Source organism: Micropterus dolomieu, linkage group LG11, assembly GCF_021292245.1.
Source record: "Micropterus dolomieu isolate WLL.071019.BEF.003 ecotype Adirondacks linkage group LG11, ASM2129224v1, whole genome shotgun sequence".
Taxonomy (NCBI): domain Eukaryota; kingdom Metazoa; phylum Chordata; class Actinopteri; order Centrarchiformes; family Centrarchidae; genus Micropterus; species Micropterus dolomieu.
In genome coordinates this window covers 18,425,314-18,443,893 of record NC_060160.1, presented here as the reverse complement: position 1 = coordinate 18,443,893, position 18,580 = coordinate 18,425,314, and the positions used below count along the sequence as shown (strand labels likewise).

Here is an 18,580-nt window from a genome sequence, read left to right as displayed (position 1 = left end):
CTGGATGCTTATGAAGACATGATCTAATTCTGTAACCTTCTCAAGCCCGTCAGATTACAGCTTTGCTCTTCGCTGCACAGCCTGCAGATCACTTTGTAATGTCATCTAAGATGGTATTGTCACAGATGTTAATCGTCATAATAGGTCCAGAGGGTTTGAGAGTGAGGCAGCGGTCACATCCACTGAGTTTTTCTAGCCTGCTGAGGAAGTCGTGTTGGAAATATTAACATGATGGTGAGGCCAAACGCAAGTCAAAATCATTAACAGGCCGATACCTTGCATTTGTGGTACGGATATCTCTCTCTGTGTGTCTCAAGAGCGAGATCAACGCAAAGGCGCTGGAGCTATCAGAGCACTAAGTGCTTTAGCAGATGGAAATTGGTTGTCTAATGTCTACAGAGAGGTTTGTGCAGAGGTAGGCTCACAAGTTTTCCATGATTGCATGTTCAAATCACAATAAATATCCCTCTCTGTTGGGCTACTGAGGTGAAATGTTCTGTTGCCCTGCCAGATGCAACTGCCATTTAGAGAGCCTGACAAGACACTTACAGTGTAAAATACTGGCAGTGGTGCTCACTGCTTGCACTGGGGGGGGGGGGGGGGGGGGGGGGGTACTCTGGCTGCAGAGTTGAGAGATTCAATACCTATCATAGCTGGATATAGTGTTTGGCACTTCCTTGAAACACATGCCCTCCACATGCACATTTACATTATATTCAGTCTGCAGGAAAGTTCACAAACTCATTTGCTTGAATCAAAAGGGAACTTTGTGACCTCTTCTAGGAAAAAAGGTAAATTCTTCTTGAGTTTACATTTCCATTTATTGCCCCTTTATTGCTGTCTCCATGTTCTCATGTTGAAAAACAGAAGATTTTCCTCACCATTTAAGAACTGTGTCATAAACTCAGCCGTACGGTAAATGATATCATCGGAATAAAGACAGAAACGAGGTGCAAAAATGCTTCATAGCAGTCCCGAAATTCTTTTTGCTGAAGCTAATTTACAGTGCAGACAGACTCCATATGGGATTGCATTTGTGGGGCTGTAATCCCAACACAGCTGCAGCAGCAAACGTGACAGTATATTTTTGCTGTTTCATGTTCTGACTTTGTGGAGTTCAGAAAAAATACTTTGCCTCAATTTTAACAATCGTGCTTAGAAGACCCTCGAGGTCAACGAAACCACAGAAAAGAGATCGATGCTCTCAGCGTGTTAATCCCACAACTTTCCAGGAGGTTTTTTTCACCTGGGTTGAGTAGAACTTTTGGCTGTTAGGTCCCCCTTTTACTGTAAAGGTATAGGCACATTCAGCTTTTCCATGTGGTGGACGTTCCAGTCCACATCTGCTTTCAGTATAGCCACATGTCCAGCTGTTTCAGACCTATAGGCTACCACTCTTTTCCCAGTCTGATGCTATAAATGTGAATGGCATCAACATTGTACAAATCCATGCAGTGCTGTGCAGTCACTGAGAATAGCGTTTAAAAAATGAATGAGATACTGTATATAATATTATTGTTGGAGCAGCATATTTGGTCAAATGAATCAGAAAGATGATATTTTGTTGCAAGCACAAGATTGTGAACAATACACATGTGAAGGTGCCAGGTTTTAATGTGAGTGTAGAGGGCAGAGAGTCAAGGATTAATTTAATTGTTGTTGTTTACTTCGCAACACCATAACCACATTTATTTATGAAGTAGCATCCAGAGGATCGTCATTTGCTTGTAGACGTTAGACAAATTAGAGCTCTCTGTCGAAGCAAGTGAGCCTATGTCTCAGTGCGACATTTGCTTTTGATGTACAATTTAAATCAGAAGAAACAACCATGTATTTTCTTGTCTAGCCACAGATGCGTGACGAGCATCACATCCCCTCAGTGTGTTATTTCCTTCATCTCGTATGCATTTCCACCTGTGCGCTACAACTGCACTGGGACACAGTTGTGAGAACAGCTCAAATCTGCATCAGATATCAGCAGCTACCGTGCCTGGTCTCTGTCCAGAGTTAAATTAGATGGAGACAAGACAAGAGTATATAAAGTGTAGGATCCTCGGGGACTAGAGGGCAATTATTTTGTTATCTTAATCTCTGCAGAGGGACATGTAGATTCAGGTGATATTTCTCTGTGGGTTTCACATTATTCAGATTGTTGCTCCATTGTTACTTTTAAAACACTGATCATAGCCACTTTAAACTTTTGAAATAAAAAATATCATCATATTCATAGATTCTCTCATTGTCAATGAGAGAGAAAGAATAAATGTAATTTTAAGATTTTTTCATAGGTAATTCACATCAGACACAATATTTTTATATGTCATAAAACATGCCTGGGAGGGACCTTGCTGTGTGTTTGTGTCTCAGAAGGACTATGGTGATACATTTCCACGGTAAGGTTTGTCAAGAATTAAACTTCTTCCAGATAGTTATTAAATGGATTTGGTGTACAACATGTCAGTTTAAGGTATTTCAAGGTGTTCTTAACACATCAGATCAGGGCACCAGATCCTCTTTTCAGTCTCTCATTAGCAGCCTTCTGGCAAAACCCCAGAGGAACATCTTCTGTGATTCCTCAAACACTGAATTTACCAGCTGTTGCTGTAGATAAATGCCATAATCACAAATGCTATTTTCAGCATCAGATCACTAAGGGCACACAATGTATTCTAAAATAAAATTAAATGACATGTTTGCCTACACTTCACTTAAATTTTTACCTACATGCTGTGGAATATGGTTTAAATGGCAATGGGATATTTATTTTAAATCATTGAAAAATTATTATTATTACTAATTTTATTAATAATTAACAATGGAATTGAACTTATTAAATTCACGTGACATCACGAGTCATAGGTCACAGGGGCAAACCACAGCTAAAAGCTGGGTCCATGGGTGGAGAAAGTTCAGATTATGTCACATTAATGAACAAATGTATCTGTAAAGTCCCAGTGGTCCCAGCAATGTAATGGGTCTTTTACTCTGTCCATTATCACATTTATCTTTGTGCTGGCTGTCAAACAACTATTTCCTCCCCTCATCAACCCAAAATAGCCCTTTGCCATAAACTTGCCATCACCGACTTGAGAGTTCATGTGGTGATACGATTCTGAACTCGTCTGACCTTGGATCTCATCTGGACTTTGGAACTGTGTCAAGCTACCCTGGAATGGTTATTTGGCTGTTTAATTGTCTTTTCCCAAGCAATCTTTTACACATTCCTCAACTTTTCCCATGTTTGTAATCTTTGGTAGTTTAAGATGAGACTAATTATTATTTTTTCCTGCCTGCTGGACTGTTTTTTAAAAGCTGTTGGTCAAACTAAATCACACAAGTCTCAGTCCACGGACCCGAGTTCAGATTTACAGTTGCAGACAAGCTCTGCAAACACATCCAACTGCTCAAGTCAATAATGCCTTGATCTGCTTCCAGCGCAACCTCCCCAATGTTAAACTGTTTTACAGATGAGGAGCCCAATGGTGCTTCTCAGCAGATAAATTTACCCCCTGGAGCAGTGTCAGCATTTTCAAGGTGACAGCTGAAGCTTGCAGCTCACTTTCTCTTATGTGTTTATTAAACCATCCCCGTCAATCAAAGTGGTCAAATGCCTTGCTGATCTTTTCTCAGACCTATTCATTGGGCAAACTGGAGCTTGTAAGATTGTCTAAACTTAACCACTCAGGTGGACAATAGATTTACATTTTCCACTGAAAAGACATTACAAAATAAAGCACAACTATGAAGAACTGTAACGCTGCTGCTGTGTCAGCGGTTTAAAAGCTGAATTCCAGATAAAGAGTGCTCCCATAGGGGAAGGAATTTCCAGCTTAGAAACTATTTGTTTTTTACTAGTCGAAATGCTTGCAAATGTAGAAAGATGTTCAGTGTCAATGTTTTCTTGTTTCTCTGTCAGTTCCTGACAAAAACTGCTGCCATCCTTAAACCAGGAGCAAGCTTACATAACAGAGTATGTATAATAAAATGAAATGAAAGCTATATAGTGGTGCTTGGCATTGTTAACAGAAAATTAGAGTGTGGTTAACACATGCCATGACCTAAATATTTACTAAATTATAGGTTATCAGGCATTCTTTCAATTCATGCCCCAATTATGCCATCCAGTATCTTGCCATGTAGCTTAACAAGTTGCCATAATTGTTTTTCAAGTCTCTCCCTTCAAATAATGTCATAAATATTTTCCACTGTCCCACTTTCGTGCATTTCTTCAGAATCCGTGATGACAAGATGAAGAGATAATACTCTGCTTTGTTTTGATCCTATAGATGTCTGTACTGCATATAGACCTAATAGCCACTACTGATGGTTACTGTAACTTGGTTACAGTCTGGGCTGCATTCATGTACCTCTCTCTGCAGGGGTGGTAGGAACATCAGCAAGAGGTCAGAAGTTATTTTCAAGTCACTTTTAAGGTACTCAGAAACAAGTTATCTTAAAGGATACAGCTAGTGTTATTCTCTCTCTCTCTCTCTCTCTCTCTCTCTCTCTCTCTCTCTCTCTCTCTCTCTATATATATATATATATATATATATATATATATATATTCTTAGTGTCAATAAATCCCATGAAGCAATAAAACAATGTGTTAGTCTATCTCTATACATCACTGAATCATTTTCATATAACAGCTGGGCACTGTGGTTTTTAGCCAAAGTTACATAAACAGAAAATGGTGTCATATACAATTGCTGCACTATTGAGCATCAGGAAGGTGTGTTTGGGATTGATAAAAAAAATAAATAAATAAATTACAGTCTCCATTAAGCTGGAACATAGTACCTAGTACAACGATGTGACTTATTGATGTTTTTGCGCAACAATGGAGGTGTATGGCAGAGTAGGGTAAGATATATCAGGCTTTGACTATACATGCAATACTTGTTGGTAGGATCAAGTCAGTGTTGGCTTTGGTCTTTTCATGTGTTTTTGACAAAAAGAAAAATACTGAATATTGTCAACCATGTCCTTTAAACAAAGAGGTACTCTAAGTCTGGCGTCAACAGTCTATCCCATCTTATCCGTCAGCACGATATAATGTTTCTAGGACTGTTTGTAATCCATCACTTTGCTGTCCTGGGTGGCACTTGAGCAGGAGCTATCATTTACTGTCATCAGAACTGGAATGTCCAAAACTCCAATATATCCTTCTTTGGAAAAATAAAGGACTAAAACCACATAAAATCACATCCCCATATTTCTGCAATTGCATACAAATATCACTCACTCTTGACCACAGTCCCTAAATGGGCTTAAAACAATATTATGATGGAAACTGAGCAACACTGTCCTGTCTAAATTTGGGACTTCAAAGCTATGAATTTTAAGATGACATTTTCCAGTTAAACTCACTCAAGGGTCGTCACTGCTCAAATTCTACATAGACATGTTTTTCTAAACATATTCTAACGGCAGCTGTGTTGATACTATTTTATTTTGGCAGACAGCTCGCTCAGCATCTCTGACAAAAGTAGTGTCCGTCAAAGTCATCCACCACCTGGTAAGTAAATTCAAGCATCACACATATGTCAGATGTGTTGCTTGGTGTTGAAATAAACCTTGAAACTTGGCTTAGGGTAAAAGAGCAGTTCTTGTCTGAGAGGTCATACCAACAGATGTTTATGTGATTCACATGACATTTATTTGTCTTTTGTAACTTTCTGTGGTGTGATGCCTTCTTCAGGCCTCTGTCCTGCTGGATAGCTGACATTCCTGACTGTCCCTTAGATCCAGGATCAGTCAGACATGATCTGCACACATAGCAGACACACAACGTTACTCTCCCTTAGGAAGACCAGAAGACAGTTTGCTTCATTAAATGCTCGTGGTCACAGAGATTAACTTTCTTCTGAGCTCCTTAATGATACAGAATCCCATTGTATTATCTGGGAATATCTGTGTTTTGTGTGGAGATTAAAGTCATATGCTTCTTTTTATAACTGTGTGTATGAGCTTTCTTACAGCCAATACAGGCAGGCAATATCAGACAAACAATTAATAGTACACTTTGGTAGTCAAACTGGGAAGAAGGCCAAGGTAACACAATGGTCTGACCACTTAATATCTGACTAAGCATCAGGAGCAAAACCCTGCTAAATAAACTCAAAGCCTAGGATGTGTTTGTTCACCAGCTGGAGGTGAACCGGGCCAGCTCAGCCTCCCAGACCACACTGGGAGACCTCACATGTTACCTACACCCATCAGACACCCATTCACCCAGTGTCTGTCAGCGTGCATTTTTCTACAACGCAACCTGAGACAGACTGCATGCCATTTGCCCAGTCAACAAATGAGACAGATAAGTGTACCTTTAAACAAGTTCTCTTTTACATTCAGTGAAACACCATTACACATAGGTGACTCAGTAAACGTTTGCTACAAAGAAGGGGTCGGTGCTAAGTCTGCCAGAATACTCGTGTCTTACTCAGATCCCAGCTGCTGAAATTAATCTTCACTGTCCAATCCAGTTGTTTAAAAATCATGGTAAGTTAAAAACAAAATTGTTATAATACACATAATCAAAATGATGCTATCATTTATTATATATCATCTTTTTATCATAAATATTCTACTATAAATTATTATATACTATTAATGTTAGTTATATTGTCACCTCTCTCATTATCATTTTTAAAGAGTAAAAGCAACCCCATCGCACATCTGCCCATGTGCTAGAAGGTAGGGTTAGCCATGCATATATTTACTGACTTAGGTTTAGGCACTAACTAATGCCATGGCTGAGGTTAGGGAAGTTGCCTCGGGGGTGCTGTCAACTCCTTAAACAAAAACATCGCTATCTAGCTAGACACCCTGGCCTGGATGCATCTCATACACACGTACCTGGGGGCATCCACTACACGCAAAATCGCCATTTTGCGTACAATAGACACGGCTTTTCCAAAACGTGTATATGTGACGCCTGAGCATGACAACAGGCTGGTAAAAGTACAAATACATGTAGATGTGATGTCCTGCTTCTGTTAGATATCTTTGATGGGACCTTTCATTCAAAGGGTCAAACTTAACAGTTTAAACAACAGATTAACATTTTGCAAGGACTGGCTGTGGTGAATCCTTGCCTACCTCCCAACACCTGCCATGCAACTGAAAACACCACAGCAGACACACACCACACACTTTGCGCACGCTCCTTGAGGTTGTGGTTGATTGTGTTGCTGAGGTGTACAGTAGCAGTACAGGCTGCGGCTCTGGCAGGGACACATGCAAACCCCCTCAGGAGGAAAATTGGGATTCTAATAAATCCTTCATCTGGGGGAGAGGGAGCTCTATAAAAACAGCCCTCCATTAAAAACACTCAGCTGTCATGGCTTGTCTTTGAACTCAACACTGTGGGTGTCCTCTTTACTGTTGGTGCTTTTCTAAGCAAAAGGGAATGGGTCAATCAAAGTTGCAGTGTGTTTAGGCACTACAAATGCACAGTTTTGGCAAGCGGGACAGTTGCCATGTGACAACACAAGAAGAGTAAATCTTGTTTTTTTGCACTTTGCAAAAAACACCTTGTTTGCGTATTCACTGCATCACGCATCATGCATGCAGTACACGTATGCTAGAGTTAAACAAGCAATAGCTGCCGAAAAAATTTATGATTGAAGATAAAAATGAGCAAATAAATAGCGCCAGGAGATAAAACACTGACACCACCAGACTCCCAATCTACGCCGTTAGATTGAATCGCTAGACGTGGATCAACCTCACTTGCATGGAGGTGGTTTGGCTTTGAAAAGATGGATGTTGCTCAAAAGACATCAATCTGTAAACTATGTCAAAAATCGGTTGCCGTTAAAGACCACGAACTAACCACCGCACGGAATATCAAGAATATGAGAAAGTCCACAACAGACTGAAACCAGCCATGGTACCAGCACAAAAACAAACTCGGTTCAACGGTTCAAACACCGCTGCACTGATGACGGAATCAAAGCCACTAAGACAACAGCTACAGACAGAACTCGGGGCTAATATAGCAACAGATGAAATGGTTTATTCATACTTGCACTGTTTGATGTCAGTAACACATGCTGGTGATTTCACTGTTTTTATATTGTTTTCACTTACATGCTTCAGTTTAAATACATAAACAAGACTTGTTTCCATTAATATCATTAGTAAGCAACAATTAATATCCTATTGTTAACCATTTTTATTCAGCTCACAGACTGGCATAAAGTTTAGTTTGTAATAACTTTGGTGATGCCCTTACTTTTCATCTCGCGCCATCATCACATCAAACTTTTAATTTTTCCAGTATTTTGGATTATGACTAGGCCTAAATCTCCACAAAGCTTATGACATTCCCATCAGTGTCACATGTACTTTGTTTGGCATGGTTAAAGACCTGTTGTTATTTGACCTGTTGATATTTCAGGGAACAAAAAGAATAGGATATCAATAAGAAAAATGTTAAATATAATAAAGGCAAATGATTAAGTAATCAAATTCTTTTCAAACATTTAAGAACATTTTGGCCGAGTCACACAAGAAAGTGGCACAGTGAATTTCATGCGTGCATCTTTACATATTATTGTGCTATTATGTGCCGATAAACTGTGGAATTAACTGCTAACTCGCTAGCAACAGCTCTGAGTTTCTTTCTATTTCCTCAGCATGTGGCTGTTTACTCTAAGTTTAATGCTTTTTTGCATTAATCGACTGATCACAGCTCTTCTATTTAAATGAATTTAATTTTTGCTACAAATGTACAAAACAAATGTCACAGTTGTGGCAGATGAGCTGTGAGTGATATGATTTTGGTTTGTTTGGAAAAAGCATCAAGTGAAACAAGTATAAACCATTAAGCATTTACCTTCCAAGTTGCCTTGAGGCATAGAGACAACATTAGGCTGCTGACAAAGCTCCAAGTAATTCTTTTTATATTTCAAATACTAGTGGCTTGAGTTTTGTGTTAGACAGGTATGCTAGAGCAGCATTTAGAGCAGCATTTAAAGGAAGATGTCCTCTTCCTCTCATCTCTTTGGCACTGTTTACTGAGAATACATACCTGCTCTTGTGTTGATTGACACCTTCTTTGTGTCTTGTTGTCAATTTTCTGAATTGCTTTGTCAGTAGACTGTCATAGTTGTCACATAAAACCACCAGGTAATGCGTTTAAGTGGCAGGTAACAACATGGTCCAGTCCAAAGTCTGGTTTTAGTTTTCTTTAATGGACATTTGAAAGTTCACATTAATTTAGGACACAGTTTACTGGCTTGTTATAGCTGTGGTAACACATAACTCATCAGTTTCCTATTCCCCAGTGGCAAGCAAATGCTCAGTTTTAATTACAAGGTTTCTGGGATACATCAACCAAGACAGCAAAATTTAGTTAAATATTATGAAAGGTTGTAATGAGATTACAGTGATTTATGGAAACTAATTGGGCTCTGTTGTCATTATTTGGATTGCCATTATTATGGGCTAAAATTCATCATGATACATACATGCTTCATGACATCTGCATAACTTAATCAGTGGGCTTACTGGATTGGTCAGGACCCAGAGGTAAGAATGGAGGCTTTATGGGTCTACACTGACTGCAAGAATGTTTCGTCAGGGATCAATAATGAGTATATAAAAAAATGTTAAATCATTTTCTGCATTTGTATTGCACCTTCTGGCCTGTTTCTACAGAAAATGTTAACAATGTTCTAATTCATAATCAGTTTCCATTATTGTGTGTGTTTGATTTCATTATTCATTCAAGAAATACCCTATTAAACTTAATTAGAGACCAAAAATATAATATCAATAATATTATTCATATCCCTAGATACTGTAGAATTGGAAACAAACTCATGAAAAGTGAATAACAGAGGGCCATTGGATTTTTCTGCAGGGCATCTGAGCCCTACCAGCCGTTATTGTTAGCTGGGTTTCTGCCTTCTGATGGGGTCTGGAAAACATATATCCCTGCAAGGGGCTCCAGTAGTTGTTGCTGCTCATTGCTGCGTCTCAGCAGGCAACGCACCCCTGTATTATGCCTCCCAATCGGAGCAACACCGGAAAGTGTCAGTCCCAAGACTTTGGCATTTGCAACCTGAGGGAAACAAAACACTTAGCTTCTGTTTCTCCACTTTCTCCTGACACAGCACATTGCCAAAGGCACGTGTCCACAGGACCTCCAATGGAGCATCACACGCAATGCAGTGCGTACGGAAATGGCAGCTGGACATGAACACATTAGTGAGTTTGGTCATATTCAAAGTCTCATTTATCAGCAGCCTCAGTTGGCTTGTGCCACATCTTCATTCAGCAGATGACAAAATACCCTCACAGGGCCAATACTCACAGGCCCAGCTGTCTGTAAACACAACATTGGTACCATTGCATGGTAGTCATTAAATGTTTCCTTTAGCCGCACCAAGCTTGGTATCACATAGCTCTGACTTATGCTGGAGCTGTGATGTTGTTCTGGTGCATAGTGTGGAAAGCCTCTGAGCCTTTTGATGTGAAGCTCAAAATTAAACAGACATTTCAGAGGAAATATCCCCAAAAGTGACATGGAGGTTGTGATGTTTCCTGGCAAACTTCTTGTCCAATCAGTGCTGTCTGACTAAAGTTGTCAGAGAAACAAAAGGGCTTTAGTGCAGGAGCGCAGCCCAGCACAATCTCTGATTGATTCACCAGTTTTTCTTCATCAGCATTTAGAGGAGTTTGATGAAAGAGGCTTTGACCTTTCTTCTGATTTGGAACATTACTCATCCTTTGCTGTTTCTTAATGCTCTAGATGGAGTTTTATTTTCTTCTCTTCCGTCTGGAATCATCTGCTAAAGAAATCTCGCTTTAGCCTTTTGAAAATGGATTTGGTCAATGAAGCTGCACCAAGAACCTTTGCAACAGTTTAGAATGAAATTCAATGGTAGACAGGGCTTTTACTGAGACAGAAAACATTATATATTTGCTAATAGTGATTTGACATGGGCCATAAATCAAAGAGGTACAGTAGCAAATACTGTAGATAATGCATTCTGCAGCCCAAACAATCACGTGGAATAAGCCTTTACAACCAGTAAGAAGTCAGAGGGCAAATGCAGGAATGCATCCTAGCATTTGTTTTTGTTACCTTTCACAAAAAAAAAGATAAGGATTACACTGATTCCTGTACTGCTCCGCAAGTCCGATCCCATCCTGCATCAAGATCTAATGGAATAAATGCATATGCAATGCTCAGATCTATTCATTGGGTTTAAAGTGGATTCATGTTTATATTGTACAAGCAGCCAAAGCTCCCATTTGGAAAATGTTGCATGCAGCTGTCTGGTGACTGGTAGTAGTAATGTTCCCCATGTGCAGAACAACTCCGAAAATATAGTTCCTAACATTTGTTGTTGGCAGTTCATCTGAGATGACCTGACTGGAACTGCAGTGCTAAAAATTTCAGATCTTCGCTGATAAATTGCCAGAAGGGAAAATAATGGTGTGTACATTTCCACTCAACACTTAAAATACTTTTTTAAGAGTTACACATTGTATAGAAGCAATACATTTCTGTAGAGCTAACTATACTGATATGTTGAATAGGCCCCACTTCTCATTTTTTCCATTGGGAAAAGCCTTTTTGTCGAGCCACATCCAGACACCCACCCTCACTTTATTTCAAAACAGCTATTTGGCCCCCAGAGACATAGCTTGAGCATGTTTCAGCTTTACCGTAAACGCTCAGACATGACAGCAGAGAGTTACAACTCCACCATGGGAGGGAACCTCCGATTTGTGGGGCATGCAGGCAAGTTGGAGGGGAGGGGTACAAAGGGGTTCCCGGCACTCGTAAAGGCTGATGCCTGGGTATTTTATTCCCTTTTTCTGAGAAATCACCTTTTTGACAGAGAGGGGAGAAGCCCCAAAAATGTGTGGGAAATTTCTCACATTCTTGCTTGTTCTAGTGACTCTGATAGGGTGTTCAGTATGTTCTTCTACTCTGATCTCTTTTTATAGCACACGTGGGTGTCTTGTTTGTTTCCAAACCTCACACACAATTATGATTCAAAAGCTGGAGAAGTCTCTTGAAGGTATTTACTGACTGATGACTGGGGAAACACATATGGCAAGCACATGTAGTGAGAGTTAATCACCTCTGCCTCAAATATTTATTTATAAATCCCATTGTATCCAGGTCAGCCTGTATGTGTGTGGTGCTGATGTGTAAAATGACCAATTCACTGTTTTGCCAAAAAAAAGAGAATATCAGAAAAAGACTAAGCCTTGATATTTAGTGCATGATGTACATAAATTATAGCTGAGAGCCTTCCAGTGAACATCTGCATGTGCTGGCGTGTTCCACATTACGAGTGACTGGAAGTGATGCACAGTTCCCCTGAGACCTGCAAAAACATGACTTGGACTTAAGAATTCATCTGTTTGCATAACATACATGTTGACCAGATTGCAGCCAGCACACAAGTCATCTCTGTCACCTGATGTATAACAATTAGAACCTACAATTTATAGTCATAATGCACTTTTATGGACATGAAGTTGAGATCTGTCAGAGCAACAGCAAATTTAATGGATTAATTGTATCCCAGGATTTCAAATAAAAGCCATGATGGCAATGCCGGCTAGTATGCACCGAAAGAAATCTGTAAAATAGATCTCTTAAAAAACGTCCAAGAAATATAATTGTTTATTCTCCGTACATGTTTGCATGAAGTGAACATGAAGATATGTACAACATGCTACACCTCGTTTTTCATTTTAACATGACTGATTACCCAATAGTCACTCTCAGCTCTATATTTATTGAACTGCTTTATTTTAAACACGGCGTGTTGGTTCACTGATGTTGAACCACAAGAAAAATAATCAGATGTGGTCTGTTTTAGTGCCCTCCTGAGCAACCAAGACAACACAAGCCTAAGCTGGTGCCCCAGGCTGCTGCTGAACGGAACTGATGCTTGGATGAGTTATTGTATGTAAGCTGTTCGGTTGAACCTGGCATTACAGTAAATCACCTTTTATAAAAATGCGGTAACAATGTGACATGTGTCAAGACCGCCATTTACAGCATTTACTTAATCCATTGTGCTCAGCCGTCAAGGTGGTGTTTGAGTCATGTTAAATTGCCTGCAAAGCATTTCTCTCTCATCAGTAAAACAAACTAAACTGCACTCTGCATACAGCCCCAAACTAAAATGATTAAAATGATACCTTTCAAAGAGCTGTAATAACTCATCTTAATGTATATGTTATGCTGGCGGATGAGAACCTCCAGCTCTCAACAACCCCCCTGTAGCTGCAGGAAGAACACGGAGAGAAATGCGGTGATAGATTTTCAAGATGTAGGGACTAGCACAAGCAAGCACTCCTTTTAACTACTCTCCAGGCGCTTGCAGGCCGAATGGTAACAGATTCAATTGGGGGGAAAAAAGCCAAGACAATATCTGTGTTTGGGTACATTCTTAGGCAGCATTCCCAGACACCGACAGTGGCTTTAGTGATGCTCAGAGAGTGTGCTGGCTATGCCAAGTTTATTCAAAATACAGGGACAATTTGAAGAGTGTGCAAGTAGTTGATTGATGGAAGGAATGAGAGGTAAATGGAATAGATGGGAGAAGGTAAGAACATTGTATGATCAGCCACTCATGTCACACATACCTCTAGTGAAGGTGCTGACAGTAACCCATTTGTATATATTGTGTGCATCCTTGCCACATATCCAAAGAAACCTTTTTGAGTTAAAGTTTGCCACTTTGCCTGTGAGGCTTGGAAGACATCTTTCCCCTGAGTGGAAGAAGCAGAACAAGTGGCAGTAGGTAAAATCCTCTTTATCAAGCACAAAGAAGATAATAAACTGCTGCCATTAATTAGCTTTTTCGCTGTGACCCTGACAGACTCTGTTGATTAGTTTCCAGGAGAAGAGCAGTGGAATGGCTTTAGATGGCACACTGCCCAGAACACCGTGGACACTTACTGTACATAGCCAACTGTTTTGAATCAGGGGTAAATACTGCATGGTACATTTACAGACCTTAAAAGTGATGCCAAACAGGAAAAAAAAACTCTAAGTAAATGCCACAGATTTGCAAGAGTGCATGCAGTCAATCTTCACATGCAAATGTCTAGACAGGGATACGTGTAAACAAACAAGGAAGGTTTGAATTATGACTGTATATGATGGAGGAGGGAAATGCACTCAAATTCATATATTTTTACAGGGTTTTTAAGTTGCAAATATCTCAAACCAGCTCATGCAGTAAGAGACAAACATGATCATGTGCAGGAAATGCTGGGAATTCAAGGACAACCTATAGCTTATACCTAGAAGTGTATAACCTATAGCTTAAGGCAAATCTGCGCAATAAAGCTAATGTTACTGGAGAATATTCAAATCCCACATGGTTCTACTCAGTAAAAACATCTGCAAGAAGAGAAGGAATTCCAAAGATAGGACAGCTTTTGCCTGAATTTGCATCATAAAAAATACCATTTTAATCAGTGACTGGTATGCACAAACAATGTTTATCTGCAATGTGGCACATGCACCCCAGAAACTGGAGGGGGTGACAGCGCTTTACTTTACAGTTTTATTCATGAGGTTAAAATGTTTTCAGCCATACTTTAAAGTTATAGTTTATAGCTATAATTTTATGTTATCTCTAGTCGTAGCTCAGCTAGTTAGTCATGTGCCACTGATCGTAAAAGGAGCGACACACTGAACTCCACAAGAAGAAGATTCATGTCCCAATCCTGACTCTCGTCTCTGATCTTCTCACCTAAACAGTAAATAACATTCATTTTAGACATGAATGATGCTGTTTTCCAAGCATGTTCTCAACTCCAAGCACATGTGAGTAAGTCCTAAGGCCTGGGATGAAAAGTGATTTCATGCCACTGGAACTGCATAAAATTCTACGTGACGTATAAATGTATGCATAGTGACTTTACAGAGCTTTTTTCTAGAGCTATGGCCAAACGGAGCATGTAGGATGACTTTGTTGCTATAAAGTTATATATTTCTTTCCTATAGATGAAAATTTTGAATCAGAAACAAAAGCCAAACAGAAACATGCAATCATCTGCAAGAGATACATTAACCCCTTAAATCCACTTTTACTGCTATAGTCAGATGACGATTTAGCTTCGTGGGCAATGGCCAATATTTTGGGGCTTACAGGTTGGATTTATGGAGATTTGTGGAGACCAAAACAGAGCTAAAATTAAAAGTAACATAGGATTTACATTTGTCAGATGGGCAGAAACACGTCCACGAATGACTGATAATGTTGCTCTGTGTCTGCTGAATGTGTAAATAGGCAAGTGTTTGCTAACATGTTAGCCATACCAAATTTTTAAGAGTATAAAAAACCCTTTCTTCGATGACTATATCCACAAAGTCATCTTAAATGCTGGCTGTGTATGTGGGCAACTGTTTGCTACCAAGTTTGCCATATCAGCTGTTTGTTAAAAAGGTGATAACATATTAATGTTCTGTTTACAGCTTGTTGCTGTGCCTCTAATTTGCCAAAAAAAGTTAAGTTGATAATGTCTATATCACTTCTATATCAGTTCCATCTCTATATTCAAGCTAAATTATGTTTATATTGAGTGAGATATTCCAACCCAAGGTGACTTATGGCTGCACCCATCCAATGTAAATATTCTAGATTTCAACTTGTATATACTGTACATTAATATACACATTTCCCTCATTTATACATTTTTGGAAACTTTGGGATGCCTGTTCCCCTACAATATAAAATAAAATTCTGAGGCCTTGAACAAAGTCTATTTCTGTGGATGTTTTTAGCATTATAGCAAATTAACTGAGATTTTTTTTAATCTATGAAATTAGCCAACATCTTTGTTCACATATGAGGACTAAATAGGTCAAGGGTCACTCAGTTTGGTTTGCCTAATCTCACTGCTCCTGTGAAGAGGCAAACAAAAAGCACTGGAGGTGTTTATTAAACAGAAACTAACATTCACACTCATTCGTACACTGGCGGAACAGCCGCCAGGGGTAATTCGGGGTTCAGTATCTTGCCCAAGGACACTTCGACACGCAACCAGGGGGAGCCAGGCATTGAACCGCCGACCTTCCGATTAACGGCCAACCCGCTCTACCTCCTGAGCCACAGCCGCCCCAAAGATGCAGGGTGGCATACTGTACTAACTGTGGAGCATTGTTATTAAAAGTGTCTGAGGAGGTGGCGGCTTGGCCTCACCTGGCTGCCATCACTGAAGGTTGTTTCACTATCAGTTTAATATACTTCAGGGTTGGTATGGCGAGAGCACAGTTCCTAAAATCTGTGTGGAATTTTAAGATTAGTCCAAGAAAAGCAAGGTTGCATAACATACTGCAGCATAAGCATGCATGTGGGAAGATGAAATAGTGCCATTAACTTTTAGTGTTCAGCTCAATGCACAAAATTGTCAGTGAGCTATTTTCTTTATAAAGCTAGTATTTTCTGCTGAGGAATTGTGGGAGAGACGGGCTCTAATGGTGCTCTGTTAGAAAGGTTTGCCTGGAAGCTCATCCCACTTACCTCACCAAAGTGATAACAAACCCATTTCCATGTAGTAGGAGTGCTGAAATTTCACTAGAACATATTCACAATTTCCAAAAAAAAGAAAACAAAAATACAAGACAATATCATTTTCTGTGAAATCTTGTGTTTTGCAATAGAAACGGATGTGTTCCAGAGAGCTGATGAATCCTGCTGCTCTGTAACTGAAGAAGAATCTTCGCAGCCAAACTGCACATACTGTAGCTACTGAGCTCAAGAAGGTAACGTGATGACTAGCAAATGAATATTTCCAATTTTGCATCATGAAAGTAAATGAAATGTTACATCACCAACTGCCCGTGACTGAATGTCCATGTCTCTCTCTGATAACAAGCAAGGCACTGAAATTTTAAAACTTGGAGCTGTTCCACATGTGGACTTGATTTGGAAGGGTTCAAAACACTTCTTCGCTTTGTTGCTGAGAGTTAGATGAGAAGACACTCGTGAAACACTCGTGTCTGCACATTAAATATGAATCTAGAGCCAGGAGACAGCTTGCTTAGGTTGGCTTAAAGACTGGAAGTAGAGGGAAACTAAGAAAACTAAGAAAGATAAGCAAGTTGGCAGATGTTTTCACCTTAAGACAGGCTAGCTGTTTACCCCTGCTGATAAACCTACTGTCCATTATGACAGACCATGTTAGCAACTAGCCAGTGAACATGGTGAAGCATTTTGCCGCTTAACAGCCAAATATCTTTCTCAGGAGTTGGTGGTGTCTGCTGTGTGTGTAAATATGCAACTGTTTGCTAACACGTTAGCCCTAACAACCTTAAAACCTTGTTCTTTGACTATATCCACAAAGTTTTCTTAACTAATCTCTGACAATACAGCTGCCACAATTTCTTACTCTTTTTGACATTCCTCTATTTTTTGAAAAGCTCTAATAGTTCTGACTTGGTCTTCAGGTGGACTTTCCCTTAATTAAGTCGTACGATTGCTTGTTGAACCATTTAGATACACTTTCCAAATAACCATTATCCACTTGTGTGGTCATTGGGAACTCCAGCTGATGAGCCTGAAAGACTCAAACCAAACACTTTCAAAAGACCTTCAACATTCCTCCATACAGTTTTCTTCTTACAGAGTGGCGTGTGGTCTGTCAGCTCATTAGTCAAAGGTGTGCATTTAGAAGGAGAAAAGTGACAGAACAGCAGCGAGCATTTACCACCATCACTCACCAAATCAAAAGGGCTCTGTGCTTGTACAACTGGCAAGAGAGGCGCAACACGGATGACTTGGTGTCTTTCTGTAAACAGTGAGAGAAGACAAGCTTTCAGAAGGTCTGTCCAACATAATCAGACTCTGACATCACTTACCGGATTCAAGCAGACTCACTGCAACCAATTAATCATTCTCTTCCATGCATATATCCAAGGGTGAGCTAGCTAAATGCCACCACAAGAAGATCTAATCCCCTCTCTGGTTCTTTGCAGTGACGGTGTTTAGCACAACAGATTCCCTGAAACTGAAATCCAATAGATTTTTGCACATGCAGCTAAATGTCTAAGCATCAAACATGATGAAATGATTAATGGTGCATATGAATAAGTGCAAAACATTGAAAATCGTTTATATACAGAAAATTTTTAAAGATTGTATTTTACCATAGACAGAACAGATTTCTATAATGCTGCCTCACAGTTGATTTTCACCAAGCCACCGCTCCAAAGCCACCGGTAATATCCACATTTCCCTCTTTTACCCGTCCGAGGCCAAGTATGGATTACGATCAATGATTTACAACAGCCAATGGGTCCAAGTCACTTTAGTGTTCTGGCATGTGCCGAAGACAAAACAGCTGAAAGAATTTTTTACAAAGTGTTTAATCTGGCAATACACTGCCTTTGGTTCCTTTCATAAATTATATATTTTGATTCTCACATTTCCATGGAAGAAACCTGACCAGACAGGATTAAAGAATTATTGTTAGCACATCAATCAACAATTGTTCCTAAAATAAAAGATGATCAGTTACCAATGATGACCTTGCTGGTCACCACAGTTTGTAATGGTTTATGAGTAAGTCATGTTGTTCTGTA

General features: G+C 39.6%; 1 protein-coding gene across 1 annotated transcript in view; it reads right to left on the bottom strand.

The window, feature by feature from the left end:
• Positions 1–17,767, bottom strand: part of LOC123979033 (KATNB1-like protein 1) — a 77,785-nt gene extending 60,018 nt beyond the window's left edge. Inside the window, exon 1 of the mRNA XM_046062747.1 lies at positions 17,720–17,767. The gene's annotated coding sequence lies outside the window, so the exon portion shown is untranslated. The remainder of the gene's footprint in view (positions 1–17,719) is intronic.
• Positions 17,768–18,580: the final 813 nt, after the last annotated feature.